The sequence below is a fragment of the Hippopotamus amphibius genome, chromosome 11 (assembly GCF_030028045.1).
Source record: "Hippopotamus amphibius kiboko isolate mHipAmp2 chromosome 11, mHipAmp2.hap2, whole genome shotgun sequence".
Lineage (NCBI taxonomy): Eukaryota > Metazoa > Chordata > Mammalia > Artiodactyla > Hippopotamidae > Hippopotamus > Hippopotamus amphibius.
The window spans coordinates 75,450,440-75,466,299 of record NC_080196.1 but is presented as its reverse complement, the minus strand read 5'-3'; the positions used below and the strand labels follow the sequence as shown (position 1 = coordinate 75,466,299).

At 44.2% G+C, this 15,860-nt stretch overlaps 1 protein-coding gene across 2 annotated transcripts in view; it reads left to right on the top strand.

Moving 5' to 3' along the window:
• Positions 1-15,860, top strand: part of MIB1 (MIB E3 ubiquitin protein ligase 1) — a 159,949-nt gene that overhangs the window by 123,691 nt on the left and 20,398 nt on the right. Inside the window, exons 23-24 of one of the 2 annotated variants that reach the window (XR_009047881.1) lie at positions 11,574-11,846; positions 12,710-12,891. The gene's annotated coding sequence lies outside the window, so the exon portion shown is untranslated. Of the gene's footprint in view, positions 1-7,403; positions 7,424-11,573; positions 11,847-12,709; positions 12,892-15,860 lie in introns of those variants that run through there. The other variant, XR_009047882.1, reaches the window with a different exon arrangement.

The window sequence follows — 15,860 nt, the reverse complement described above, 5'->3', positions numbered from 1 at the left end:
ATAGAGCTAAATACAAAATGCCAAATATAAAACTTCTGAAAGATAACACAGGAGAAAATCCAAGTGACCTTGGGTTTAGTGTGTATGTATGTATGTTTTCATTTTATTTCTTGCCATGCACCTTGTAGGAGATCCCCAACGAGGGACTGAACCCAGGCCACAGCAGTGAAAGCTCTGAGTCCTAACAACTAGACCACCAGGGAACTCCCTAGTTATAAGTTTTTAGATACAACACTAAAAGCATGACACATGAAAGAAAAGATTGATAATTTGGACTCCTTTAAAATTAAAAACTTATGCTTTGCAAAAGACTGTATTAAAAAAATGTAAGCCACAGACTGGCCACATATTATATGATTCCATTTATATGAAATGTCTGGGAAACAGACATGATTCTATACAGAGAGTAGATTTCAGTGATTGCCAGTGACTTCGGGGAGGAGCGAATGGGGAATGACTGCTATTACAGGGTTTCTTTTGGGGGTAATGAAAATGTTCTGAAATGAGATAGTGATGATGGTTGCACAACTACCTAAAAATCACCGAATGGTACACTTTAAAGTGGTCAATTTTATGGTATGTGAATTGTATTTCTATTCTTTTTTAAAAAGAATATTGGTGACCCCCACAAATATTATGCAGTGACCCTGCTTGCCATGGCTTTTCTTCAGGAAATGGAAAGTTTGGTTTGAGTGTCTAAGCATCATCTTAGACCTGTCCAACCTGTTAACCAGGATGTATTCAGTTCCCGCCATTCCCAATCAGTGGATGGCCCCTCTCCCTCACAGTTATCATAGTGAAGCTGGGCTTTGCTTCGTCACAGTATATATACCCGTGAGACCTTTTAAAAGAAAAGCAGGGTTAATGAGTTGATCCTTAGCATCCTCCAAAGATGACCAGTATTTTTTTTTTTAATTTATGTATTTTATTGGCTGTGTTGGGTCTTCATTGCTGCACACGGGCTTTCTCTAGTTGCTGCGAGTGGGGGGCTATTCTTTGTTGTGGTGTGCGGGCTCCTCATTGTGGTGGCCTCTCTTGTTGCAGAGCACAGGCTCTAGGCACGTAGGCTTCAGTAGTTGCAGCACATGGGCTCTAGAATGCAGACCGTAGTTGTGGCACATGGGCTTAGTTGCTCCATGCATGTGGGATCTTCCTGGGGCAGGGATCGAACCCTTGTCCTCTGCATTGGCAGGCGGATTCTCAACCACTGCGCCACCTAGGAAGTCCCAACCCTTCTTTTTTTAATAATATTTTTAATTAACGGATTTAAATATTTTATACGTTTCCGTATATTGCAGTTAAACTGTCGCATCTCTGGTCGGTGGAAAGTTATTCAAACTGGCTCCTGAGTTCTACTGACACAAACCTGTTCATCTTTGGGAGCCTCCTTACTTTCTGAAATGATAAGATTTCCCGTCACATCTTGTACATTTCTGCGCAGACCTGGAATAGAACATTTCTCCAAGGAGTCCACCTCTGTTTAGTGATAAAGGACATCTAGAGGCCACAATTTGGGCATTAGGGGTGTCAGTGCTTTTGGGTTGGTCATTGTTTTGTGGCCTTTTCAGTGGAAGGAGCTAGGAACATCTTTAAGAAAAAAATGTGCCATGGGTTCAAACTGAACCATACGGGAATTCCTTGGTGGTCCAGTGGTTAGGACTCTGTGCTATCACTGCCAAGGGCCCGGGTTCAGTCCCTGGTTGGGGAACTAAGATCCCACAAGCCACGAGGTGGAGCCAAAACAAAAACAAAAGCAAAACTAAACCTTCTAATTCAAATTCAGGACCACTGGCTGTTTATTTAGCCTTATCGATTTTATTTCTCCATCTCTTTTCAGCCATTTAATAAATGTATTTGCTTTATTGCACAATCACAATATTATTACCAACAATATGATTTGTGAAAACAGTTAAAACTTTTTTTGCATTTTTTTTAAATGTTAGAGTATATCTCACTGGGGATGTTTTAGTCAAATTACTGTTTTGAAGACCTTTGGATAGCTCTCTCTGTGTAGTTATCCTGCCAACTGGGTACACAGGTTTACTTTCACTTTTGGATATTAGGAATTGCCTTATTCATTAATTTATTTAATTTCATTTTAAATTATGTAAAATATGTACATTTTTCCAAAGTCGGTTCCATAAAGCAAGATATGTTCATAGAAGTCTAGCTTCTATTCCTGCCCCTTCCATTCTCCATTCCCCTATAAATAATATTATGGTTTATTTACCCTCCATTGTTTTTATTTTAATACTAGAAAATACACCCACATATATATTGGTACCCCCTTCTTCTTAAAACGCAAATATGCATACTATGCGTATGGTCTCCACCTAACCTCTCACATTTTAGTAACAATGACTTTTAATACCTTACATATAGAATAATTTTTTAAAAAATTGCTCTGTAGAGGGAGACAAAGAAAGGAAAAATAGGAGAGGTTATCATTCCAGAGCTGAGAGACCTTGGGAGAGTGGCCTAGAAAGTCTTTTTCTGAGCTGCCCCGGCTTGGTGAGTGGGAGGTCAGGGTGGCTGTTGGTTTCCTCTAACCCTGTCTCTGCAGTTTCATCCAGTGTCTGTTTTCCTCCAGCCCCATCTCCCCTGTTCTGGGAAGAAAGGGAAAGAGTTAGGAGACATGGCCCAGCCCCTCATCCTTTCTAGGGAGAAAGCACACCCAATTTTGTGTTCTGCACCCCCTCTTCCCCATCTCATTACTTCCTGGGAATGCTTCTGACTCCAAAATATAAGGAACCTCACACTGCAGGTTGGGAAAATAGGAATTGCCTCCTTCCGGTCTCAGCAAAGAGAAATTTACTTCCTTAGGCATTTCCTATGGAAAGATAAATGAAGACATACACCAGAGCCCAGGGTGGTCCTGCTGGCCTCACTGGGGAGGGGAGGTGGTTTCTCTGTGCCCCCTCCTCTGGAATTCTGCTCACATAAGAGAAACCAAGCTTCCTGGACAAGAAGTGTTTTCTGTCTGTGTGCATTGTCAGAGGCTCTGTCAGACCTGGTCCCAACTGAGGAAATTGTTCATTGAGGAGAAACTTCCAGATTTTTTCTCTTTTTAAAAGAGTGTGAAGTAACTGTCCAATGAGCATCAAGAGTATGAGTAAATATGACATCCTTCTGTTTAATGACAGCAACGTAAACACTAAGCACCTACCATGCACATCATCTGATGCAGTCACTAACTGAGGTTCATTTTACCTGTGAAGATGGAGAGGCTCAGAGGTTAAACAAATCGTTCAGTTTTTCATTTAGTCAGTAGCTATGCTAGGATCCAAAATTGGTTTTCTTTTTTTTTTTTTATCTTGCCTCCCTCCCTTCTTCCTTTTTTTTTTTTTTTTTTTAAGCAACCAAGTGTGTCACAACCTGACATCACACACCTCCTGCCTTTGATGAGAGCTCTGGAGTGTCAGGAGAAAAGTTGATGTGAGAAATAACAGTTTCAAGTTGAATGGGAAGAACCTGAGCACTTAGTAACATACCTCACCTTTCTGCTCCTTGAATTTTTTCCTGAAGTATGGTAGAAAAATAAGCACCCCAAACCAGGATCTTCATTGGTGCACCAACTTCTGTCTCCCACAAGGGGTCAGTAAAATCCTCTTAGTGAATTGAGGACCTGTTACTGCCATTAACCACTTGGTGGCTTAGCACCGGGCCAGGAGGATCATTCTGTTACTGAAGGGACCTCTGACCTTACCCGCACAATATCTTGATAGGAGAGCAGGCCATTTTGACTAGGTGTTAATGAGAACCAAATCTTTGGTTTACCATTTACATGTCTGATGATTGGAAGAAATTTTCACAGGCCAGCTTCTGGCTGCATTCATTTCAAACCTCTTCTCTCCTCCACAACCCATGTACCTCAGGTACCAGGTGCCATAGGGCACAAGCATATTGAGATACCCCTTTTGGCCCTGCCTTTTCCCATCACACCACCAGGTGGGGAGAGTGATGGGAGTGGTCCTAGAAGCCATGTCCATACCAGGATGGCTTGGCAATAACTTAAATATACAGGGAAGTAACTGGCAAGCCACCAGGATGTATCCAGCTAAACTCCATGCATCCTAAATGCGTCCTCATCTGCCTCATCTCAAAAATGCGGGGCTACCCCGTCGCCACCTGACACAGAGAAGCGAAAGAAAAGTGGGAGTGGAAATACTAAGTGGTCTTAACTGATTGCACTTAAAATATATTACTTTTGCCTATTTTACAAACAACATGACAGTATGAACACACTCCCGGACCCCTCCCAGGGCTTGGAAGGGCCTGTCTGGTGGGGTTTGCAGCTCAAGCTTCTTTAGGATTAGGGGAAATGCCCCCGTAGACGTCCTTGTGGAGCTAACTCACGCCCAGCCTTACCACAGCTGGAAGGCAAGCTGATGGCAAGGAGCGACCACAGCCTGCTGCTGGCCAGGACAGCTTCTGCATCAGCGACAGGACCCTCCAGCGGTAGCCAGGCAGGTCACAGGGTTTTCTGATAACCCCAATGTTGCAGTCTCTGCTTTGAATAAAATGTAATTTGGGGGAGGCTGTGGGTCATTATACCAGTAAGAAAGATCAGAAGACACCCACAGCATGACAGAAGTGAGTGTGCAACGGAGACCTAAGATATGCAGGCATCTTGTATGGTCCACTTTCCTGGGACCCGTGGTGTAAAAGTTTTGCTCACACTTCTCCCTTGGCCGGAGACCCCGTCCAGCACACATCCCATATCCTGACCCCTAGCTCCGAAGCTTCCAGGAACTCCAAGGCCCTCAGGTCTCTCCTCTATCTGAACTCCTACAAGTTTTAACAAGCAATTCCCGCAGCAACTATTTGTTAAGGACCCATCCTGGGCTAGCCTTCAGGTAAACCTTAGTGCATTCCTTACAAAGCATTTCATATGAGTCCATATCTGTTGAGCCAGATTATAAACAAGTGGGTGGCAGGGACCAGGATTTCCAGCTGGCGTACAGCAGTTCTGGGCATGTCAGCACTGAATACATACTCACTTGATTGATGCAGTTCTGTCTCCTCTCTGAGGACCAGCCTCCTTCCAGTTTCCCCCAAGGAGACGGGAGACTCGCTCACTGGGCGGAGAAGGTGGAGTTATCTCCTGCAGAGATTCTAATGGGATTCCCCCATCCTTACCAATGGGCCCTTACATACTCCGCAGCTTAGATCTGAAGCAACTATTCCTCTCCCGTAAGCTGGTTAGAAGCTTTGACTTGGGGCAGGATGGCAGTCCAAGTCTAGTTACTGATGCCCCCACCCCAGATTTCTTACTTTGTGAGGTGGCGAGGTTGGGCGGGGGGCACTTGAAGTTCGATCGAACTCACTGTCCCCCCATGCAGCGGTCGTGTTGTGTCCGGGCATCTCCCACCTTCCTTTGTCCCGTGTCTGTCCTGAGAGATGGCGTGGAAGCGTGGGGAGGGCAGACTCGAGTCTCACCGCGACGCGGGTTCTGCGCAGGCTCTGCCCTCACAGGCGGGCGGGGGATCCGCGGAGAGTGCCCTCCCCTCTCCCGGTCCTGCTTTCCTCCCATGGAGACGGTGTGGGGGTGGGGGGCTCCAACAGAACCCACAGCACCGGGGCTGTGAGGATGCCGTATGACTGTGGAAGCTGAGCGGATGAGTTTGTTCTCTGGGCAGCTTCTCTATGTGTCTCCCAAATCCCGGGCCTGGGGATTTCCTCCTGTGGACAGACCCCTGCATCCCCTGCATCCGCCCCACCTGAGCCCCAGAGCTGCTGAGCTTTCTTCTCTATCCCAGTGCTGGGGCTTCGGCAGCCTGGCTGGTACCGGGTCTGATGTTTGTAGGTAGAAGCTCCAACGATTCGTTTTCCACGATGGAAGCACGGCCCTGCCACGAGACCAGGAAGTGCCAACTTTCGGGAAGTTACCTTCCCTCCTGCAAGGCAGTGGGCAACTAACAGCAATGAATAACCTTCAGAAGTTAAATAGCATTGCTTGCTTTTTAAGAAACTTAATTTTTAAAATCTTCTATTTGGCTAATTTAAGGTCTGAGCTTCTGAGGCCCTGCCATTTGCTGAGTCCTTATCTATGTCTTAAGGCAGTGAGGATCCCTTTATCCTGGGCTAGTCAGGTTTAAACTTTGTGTCTCAGCTTCCTCATCTGTGAAAGGGGCACATTCATGATACTGGCCTGACGGGGGAGTTTTGAGTAAATGTCTTCCCATCTCGGTAAATGGCAATTCTACCTTCCCACTGCCAGACCCCAAAGCTTGGCCTCAGTCATCCTTGGTTTCTCTCTTTTTCTCTTTCCTTAACTGCAACTCATAAGCAAATCCTCTTGACTTTGCCTTGAAGGTTGATCTAGAATCTGACCTCTTCTCCCTGCTTCCACTGCTAACCCTGGCCAAGACACCAGACCAAGCCACTTTTTCTGGTCTGGATTCTAACAATGGCCTCCTTCATTGTTTGGCTCTGCTTCTGCCCTATTTCAGTCCATTTTTCTCATTACAGCCAGAGTGACCTTTTTTAACATGTAAATCAGATCAGGTGTCTCCTCTGTTAGGACACTCCAAAGGCTTTGCATCTCACTCAGGGGAAAGACCAGAATCCTTCCATGGTCCAGCCCCACAGCTGCCTCCCTCCTCAGCCTCTCACGACCCTCCCCTCCCCCTCCCCCCCACTCTGCCTGGCTGCAGCACATGGGCCTCCTTTCTCTTTCTTGAACATGCCAAGCACCTTTCTACCCCAGGGCATTTGCACTTGCTGTTCCCTCCACCTGGGATGCCCTTCCCATGCAGGTCCACAGGGCTCACCTCTCACTTCCTTCAGGCATCTGCTCAAATGTCTCCTTACTAGAGAGGCCTCCCCCGACAACTCCATGTATAATAACGAATTGCCATCCTTACCAACCCTGATCCCCCTCCATACCGTATTTTCTTGTTTACTGTTTCCCCCTCACCCAATCAGAACATATATTCTGGGAGGAACTGGCTTCTGCCAATCTTGGTCAGAATTATACTCTCAGAGCAGAGTCTGGCACATCATAGTGGGCGTTCATTAAATATGTGCTGAAAGATTGGATTAAGTGCAATAATGTGAAATTGCTTCATAAATTAAAGGGGATTATCAAAAGTGAGATGTCACCAATGCAACAATAGCTAACTAACAATTATCGGTTGTTTACTACTGCCGATCACCATGTTGAGGGTTTAGCATCTATTTTTATCTCATTTAATCTGCACAGCAGTGTGAGAGATACCTATTATTATTTATGATTTTTAGTCAAATAAATTGTTTCCTTAGTAACCTAGGTATTGATAAGGAAGAAGGCAGATAGAGTTACCAGTTGGTTAAAATGCTACAAACCCACACCTGGAGTGACTTGTCATTTTTTTTTTTTAACATGACATTATGATGTCAAACTTGTGTCTGTTTCTTCAAAGCAACTCCTCTGAACTCGGCTGGGCTCTGCATGAGGACAAGACATCAGGTAAAGTAAACGAACCCCTCAAAAATATGCTGACCTGTCGTTTTACTCACCCCTCCTAATCTTCTAATAACTTTATTGCTGGGAAAAAGGCCAAGCAGGGAAAACCCTGCTGGCAGGCTGAGAATTCTTGCTCTGAAGGGGCCTTCAAGGTCATCAGCCAGCCACCTTCTTTTGACACAGGAGGAAATTCAGCCCTCAGGAAGGTGGTCTCCCGATGGGATGGCATTGCTTCTCTTAACCAAACTCCTTGTAGAAAATCAGATGAACCACACACCTCATCAATACATCTTGAACTTTGCCAGCTACTCAATGATTTTAAGGGACAAGGGACCAACCACACGTGCTCTGTGTTTGCTTTTTCCTGCAAAACTGACCCCAGGTGTTAAAACACCTTGGATCCTTTAAAAAAATATTTAGGAGACTTCCTTGGTGGTCCAGTGGGTAAGACTCCATGCTCCCAATGCAGGGGCCTGGGTTCGATCCCTGGTCAGGGAACTAGATCCCACATGCATGCTGCAACTAAGAGTTTGCATGTTGCAACTAAGAAGCTCGTATGCTGCATCTAAAGATCCCGCATGTCGCACCTAAGACCAGGCACAGCAGAAATAAATAAGTGAAAATAAATAAATAATAAATGAATATATATAAAGAAATATTTGGGACCCCGTTATTCTCTTGAGTGACACATGGGCATCTATTCTGATGACAGCAAAATAACAGCATACTCGGCTACAACACTGTGCTGGCGTTTCACTCTACGGTATAGAGATACGTCTTCCAAAAACCTCCTGCCAGAATCTATCATCACAAATCCGAAATCTCAGCCTGGGGTGGAAAATATGCCTGGAAAGACTCGTAAGCGACGGGCAAGAGAGCTTTGTTCAGAAGAGGGGTTAAAAAAAATTTCTTCTTCCTTATTTGCGACTTGTATAAGAAAGAGAGAAAAGCAGAGCAAAGACAAAGTTATAATATTAATTTCTTGTTTTCTTCATTTTTATTAACTCAAGAAATATTGTTTTATTTCAAAATATGTGCTAGCCATTGCTTTCACTGAATAAATGAAAACAATTATAAAACATAGCCTGTGTCTTTCCAGAATTCTTGCTGATCCTCAGAAACAGAAAAATATCCTAATTTCCCATGAAATGTCAGCACGAGCATAAGGGGTTAGTACCATGCTGTGCCACGCCATTGTGCGTCTCCCGGGCCTCTCACTAAAATGTTATTTTTAAAAGACATTCTGAATGCCTCTAGTGCCAAGTGGATGCTGCCTGGGTATTCTGTGATGATGATGAACAGCCTTCTAAGTGCATGTACTGAATTTAAGAAACGCAACACCACAGCACGTAAAATCACATGCCAGATCTCACATAGCTGCCAAATCACATCCGCCCCATCTCTCTGGATGATCCTTCCCCAAAATATAGGCCTGGCACCTTGCCCTGAACGTCAGCCAACTGGACATGAGCAGACCAGGGTAGAGAGGGAAATCCAGCTATGTTCCCCTATAAATCTCAAGCAAAGCCAAACCTTGATTGTCCGTGGTTACGGGCAGCGGAAGAAGTGTGCCGTGGGGTGTTAGTGAGTAGAATTTGCAGATAAACTCAAACCTTATATTAGGCAATCAGAGAAAAAGTAATTTCTGAATTCTCTGTTTTTGAATGCACTGATGAAAAGGGCAACGAGTAGCAACTATTATACTTTGAGTCTTTTCAATCTAACCAGTTTACTTTCTGGATGAGGCGCTGATGAGAGGTAAAATAGCCCAAACAGGGTACCCAAGGAGAGCTGGAAAAGCAGAGAGGGCTCAGGAGTTCCCAGACTGGAAAACGAGTCCCCAGATAATTGAGAGTTAACTACAGTACTGATTTCTTTTGTAATTACTGTGGAGTTAGCTTCTGCTGTGTAAAGGGCACGAATTACCTGCAGAGATTAAATTTTAATCTGGAGACTCACATTAATATTTAAGTGCCTCAGGTCAAAGACCTTAATCCTTGAGTAAGAAACTGTATATTTAAAAGTCTGATACTATATACACACATGCAAACAAATGCCCCGAACACTGCCCATCAGGACACACAGCAAATAGCTGAGTTACATTTGGGAAGACAAGGAGGGACTGGTAGAAAAATAGGTATGGGAACGAGGTGTTTTAAAAAAACTTCTTTGTTTAAATTTTTTAAATGAGAATACATTCGTGTAAAATATAAAATAGCATTCTGGAAGTGAGTTTCTTTTTTTCCCCACATGGCTTGTGGGACCTTAGCTCCCTGACCAGGGCTCAAACCTGTGCCCTCTGCAGTAGAAGTGTGGAGTGCTAACCACTGGACAGCCAGGGAATTCCCCAAAAGTGAGGTATCTTGAGTTGAAGCTTCTAGAGGGCAGAGGTGTGGCCTGCAGCCCCATATCCCTGGCAGATAAATATATTTTTGCTGACCTAGCCTGAAAGCCCTCTTTACAAGTTTCTTTTTGAAGCTGTATTTGTCTAAACAGGGTAATTTTATTTGCTGAGAAATAAATCATTTGCAGTATCTTTTCTGATTTGACATTTATGCAATCCTTATATTACAACAATACTCTAAAATTACTTCCTATTTCAGTCCTCTTGAGTGGAAGCTGCAGCCTTTGCTCTTTTTTACAGGTATTGCAACAAAAAGATAAAAAGTATCTTTGCAAGGTCTTATAACAGCAAAGAGTTAGCAAAGGGTAGAAATTGTTTATGATTTCAGGTTCTTCATGATGTATTGCTTTTCCAAAAGTCTTTACTGTTGTAAACCCTGACCGGATCTGGGTAAGTCTTTAATTTCCTAAGTGTTCCATAATCTAAAGTAAAACCTCTTCACTAGTCAGGACTGGGGACAGAGACGTGGAGAAGCGGGTTCTTCCTTTCTTCCTAGGCCTCTGCAGAAAGATTCTCTGTGATTTGCTCTGGGTTCCTCACTAACTCAGGGGCCCCAAGGTCACAACCACGAGGGTGGTGTTAGGGACGTGGGTGAGCGTTTGCAGTTACCTCTCGTGGGGACAGAGTGACAAAGGCAGGAACGACTTCCACTGTGGGCAATATTAGAGAGAACCTGTTGAACTTTTGGAGGGGCGAATTGATATGTCTCATTTCTTGACAATGTGGACTTTGCTTCCTCTCTCTCCTACCTATCTGGAATTTATGTTCCAGGAGGGGCCAACAACTTTTATAAAGTTGAAAGAAATTGAATTGATATGTTTTCCCCTCAACTAAGTGGTCTATATTTTCTTTTATGAATTATGGTTTAGAATAATAGAACAGCAATGATAATATGCAGAGGAGATTATGCCAGTCAAAAGAAGAGGATACATTTTCTTCCTCTTCTTCTTCTTTTTTTTTTTTTGGTTGCTCCATTGGAGATGGAGAGGGAATCTCGGTGGAGAGAGGCTTTGACAGGTACAGTATAGCTTATCAGGCTTTCAAGTAACTAGCTGAGGTTAGCCTTAGTTCAGATATGTCAGAGCTGTCAGAGGCCAGCCCTGAAATCTGTAAGACATTACAGACTGAAAACCCAGCGAGGACGGCTGAAGCTCTCAGTGGGAATTCCAACACACAGAAAGAGTCTGGAGTGTCTCCATGCTTGGGCCTGACCCTTGATAATACTTGGAGTTTGCTTTTCTAGTTGTTGCTGCAGGATTACTAAGTTCCCTGGGTTTTTGTTCTCTTGCCTCCTGAAATTGGTCCATCGCACCGCTGGGACAATTCGTCATTGTGCAGGGAGCGGTGAGGGATCACCTCTGCAGGGTGCACCCCCGGGGGCAGCTTGAGCATCAGAGATTAGCCAGTGGAGCCTCCACATTAGCAAGGGAGAGAATGGATGCGTGAAAGCAGAGATAAAGTTTTCAGATGCCTTAAGTTGTTAGTACTGGTTTTAGAGATGTTGGTGGAAGCCAACAAATGGTAACAAAATGCACTTTCTGAAACGTGGCTTCTTTCTCTACCCCACCCATCCAGTGTAAGTGAGAATGAAATGCTCCCCTAAAGAGGCAGAAAAAAATACTTTAGTGGAAAGGAGTGGGTTTTAGAATTGGACCTTTGTGCCAAATTTACCAATGGTCTTCAGCCATGCACATAACCTCTTTGACACTTGGTCTTCTGCAGGTAAAATGGTGATGATGCTGCTTTATTCATAAGGTTGCTGGAGGATCATGGAGAGACCTTGTCGTTTATGAGTGAAATTCCAGTGTTGGTTATTAACAGAGGCTTCAGGGTGACCTACAAATTAGCACAAACTTTGGGAAATAAATGAGGAATTGCACCGCCAGTGGGTTACTTCAATCAAAGTGAGATGATAGAAAAAAAATGCAGACAGCAGGAAAAGATGTTTGAAGGAACGCAAATCCCCAACTGAGAGAGTGTCTCATGGGAACACAGGTTGGTCTCCTCTCCACCCCTTGCCTTGTAGAGGGTCTTACACATGGAAGGAGCCTGGAAAATCATTGTCCAGCAAAACAAGAAATGCCTACCTGTCTAATTCAGCCTTGTGTGGGGGGTGAGGAGGGAGATTTGGGTTTCCCTGGCATAAGGCTCAATGAAGAATGTTTATCTTAAAAATCCTCTGGTGTGACATGATGGGTCTATTTCCTGCCTGTATAATCTTGGCTTTTTTTGCAGTTGTTCCATTTCTAACTAACACCCCAGTTCGGTTCTCTCTCTGAGAGAGAGAGAGAGAGAGAGAGAGAGAGAGAGAGAGAGAGAGAGCGCGCGCGCGAGCGAGTCTGCAGTGCACGGGGCCATGTTTTGATTTTGTTGCTTAAAATCTAATTATCTCTCTGTCTCTGTCTCTCGCTCTCTGATTGTTGTTCTTTTATTCTTGTTTATCCAAAAGTGAAATTGAAGATTCCAAAGTGCTGCTTCCAGGCTAATCCCTGAGAACTCACTGCTGGTTTTGTAGGGAACACAGCAGAGGTCAGGAGATAGGAAAGGCAAAATGGAAGAAATTTACTCAAATCCACTCTTGTTTCATTTTTCATGGAGTTTCACTGCAGCTTGTGTTATGAATACAGTCAGTTACACAAAAGTCCCATGAAGTGAAAATGTATACTTCGGCCTGCTTGTTTATGCCTAGGCAGACACACATTTTTCAGTTTAAGATAAAAATGTTCCCTTTTTTGGGTGAATGTCCCTTTCAGTAATACCTACAAGCTATAGAGGGCAGACTTGTAAACTACACATAAAATAAAAACAATTTGCTTTACTTTTAAATTTGTTCATTCTTTTATGTGCCCCCAATCCAGATGTGCACACTGCACCTCCAGCACTGAGATGCTCTCCTTCGCGTCATAGAAAGCCCTGCTTCTTCCTCTTTCTGAATCCGAGCATCCTTCAAGGTTCTAGTGCAAGTTCTTCCCCAGTGAGGCCATCATGGGCCAAACTAACTCATGGAGCTCTTGGTACAACACTCAGGACATAAACTCAGGTACAACACTCAAAAAATCTTCACTGCTACTCTGTTACTGGGTATTGCAAAGACTTCACAACTATTCATGTACTGTTCGCTGAGAGGTGAAAGCTTCTTTTAACAATGTTCTGTGTTATTTGCCTTATCCTAGAAAGTCTCATTTAGTTGGTAAGTGGTAGGGTTCCTGCTTTTTTCCCCAAAGCTTTTCGTATGGTTCTGATATGTAGTCAGAGTTACTAGGCACTGATTTTTTAATACTGACGTGGTTCTTTCATTTCCAACCGTGAATGTCTTCCATCCTCCACTGACTGTAAAATTCCCAAGAGGCTGAGGTTTATGTGGTTGATGCCTTCTCGTGTCTTCCCCAGTGTCCTGCATCTGGTGGCCACTTAGTGAGTTGAATGAATGAGGTGAGTGTTTTCTGGACTGAGCTGCATCTATAGCGAGAAAAATCACTATAAATGAAATGGTTACATCAGAAATATGTGGCTTGGTCTTCCATGGTGGCCAAGTGGTTAAGAATCTGCCTGCCAATGCAAATGACACGGGTTCAATTCCTGATCCGGGAAGATCCCACATGCCGAGGAGCAACTAAGCCCATGTGCTGCAGCTTCTGCAACCTGCTCGCCTAGAGCCCTTACTCTGCAACAAGAGAAGCCACCACAATGAGAAGCCCGTGCACCGCAACAAAGAGTAGCCCCCACACACCACAACTAGAGAAAGTCCGTGTGCAGCAATGCAGCTCCCCCCACCAAAAAAGAAAAAAGAATAAAACATTATTAAAAAAAAGAAAGGAACACCAGGCTTCTGTGGATTCTAGTAACACGTACGTAGCATTTCCTCTGTGCCAGGCACATCACATATACGGACTCATTTAATCCTCACTGCAATCCTTTACAGTAGTTACTTTATTATCCCCATTTGATAGATTAGGAAGCATGAGGCTCAGAGAAGCTGGTGCTGTACTCAAGGTGAAGGCAGGATTATAAGCCCAGTCTCTGCATCACTGTATTTTAAGTGCCTTGAGGGGAGCAGCAGATACCACAGTGGCTGCCACAGAGCAGGGGATCAATAAATACAGGCTAATGGAAGAAATGAATAAAAATTCTAACAGTCCAGACCTGGACATACTGAATTTTCATAGAGAAGAGAAAAATCTGGAAAAGTAATCGAGGTTGAGCTGCGTGAGGCATAGCTTCTAAGGGCTAGGAGTGAGAGTCCCAGGGTCCTTCAGGTGTGCAGTAGGGTGACCAGATGTCCTGTTTGCCTGGGCCAGTCCTAGTTGATACCTGTTGTAATTACTAATAGGGTCCTCGTTTCAATTGCTCTGTTTGGATGATAAATTATATCAGCACCCTAAGTCTAGAAATGCTGTGGAAAGAGGCAAACTCTCTGAATGCAAGGAGAAGCATAAAGAGATAGTATTTAACTGGTACTTCCATGAGGTTGACTTCTTTCCCTTTTTGATGCACAGACATTGCGATGGTTCAGTACATGAGTGTGCTGACTGCCCCTGTGTCTCTGCTCTTTGGATCCCAGGATCTAGCCTCCCGAAAATTGCCCCAGGCAGTTGGGGTTTTAGCTATTCTGCCACATCGCCCTCAAAAGCACGTTAATGATCATCACATCTCATGGCTAGTTTGGAGTTTGGAAAATATACCCAGTGTGCTGATGTGTATAAGATTACCACCCATAAGACCAGAATCCTTGCTTTGGTATTTGTTAGTTTTGTCACTTCACTTGCTTTTCTCTGTGTGTATGTAAAATCCTTTCTTTCCTTTGTAAAATAATAATAATAATAATAATTCAAAAGTAGTATTAACCACAGTGTTGTTGTGGGAATGTAGACTTATGGCAAAGTGAAGAAAAACCACTTTACAAGTGTAAAGTTCCATGTAAATGCTCAAGGGAAATTGCTGGCATGGAGTGTGTGCCGAGTATAGCTCCAAAGGCAGGTTGTTATCCTAAAACCCAGTTTCCCTAGAGATGACCTTGCTTCCTATTTACCTCCTGGGTCAAAAGAGCTTGAGTTCTTTTGCAAACTCATCTGAAGATACAAGTCCCCGAATATCACAGAGGCCAGGTGTTTTCCATAGAGCAGTGGAATTTCCCAGCTGAAAAACTTCCTTCCACTCTTGTTCTGCCAAAACTCTAGGTTACTGACCTGCAGGAAGGCATCTTAGGGGTCTGACTTTGCCCTCATTGGAGGCTTGTCCAACGTGAGGGGTAAAGAGGGGAAATTTTATTGTCATCCATGTGTTGGAGGCTATTGTGAAAACCGATATCTTAGTGATGTAGGAAATAACCTACTGTATACTTTGCCCTGACCTATTAGATAACCCATTGTGGTAATGAAATGTTATTTAAAAAAATGGGCGAGAGGGAGCTTGGGGGAGAATACGGAAAAATGCTTTTTAATGGAATATTTTCATTTTAGACCTGAAAGACATCTGAAAGGGCTTTCAGTCCAACTGTCTCTGCTTTCAATTGAAGAAAGCCAGACAGAAAATTTACAAGCTGTCCTCAAGGACAGCCAGCTAGTCGGAGAAGGCTGGGACTAGAACCCGGGCCACGAATCCCAGCTCAGATTGTTTGCCACTACTGCACTCGAAGTGCATCTTCAGGTGCCTCACGGGTGAACATCCTCCTGCTCTGCTGAGACCAGCTCTCCACTGTTTTGCAGGATTACGGCCTCTCCCACCAAGGCGCTGGCTGCCGCAGCCTGTAGGGGTCGCTGCGGGCTCTGGACTGGGGAGGCTGGAGGGGAGGGGGATGGGATTGAAGAAGCCGGAAGTGATTGGGTGTGTCAGAGCATTGAAGGAAAGGGCATAGGAATCAGACGCGAAGCTTATTAGCAAAACCCCATGGCTCCCTGTTCTTTTTAGATGTCTGTACCTTTCCTGCATTTATGATGCTGATGGAAAGAAAACCAGAGCTGGCCATTCCCAAATCCTTTAAAACCGGCCCTTTGGAGTTCTCTGTGTTTG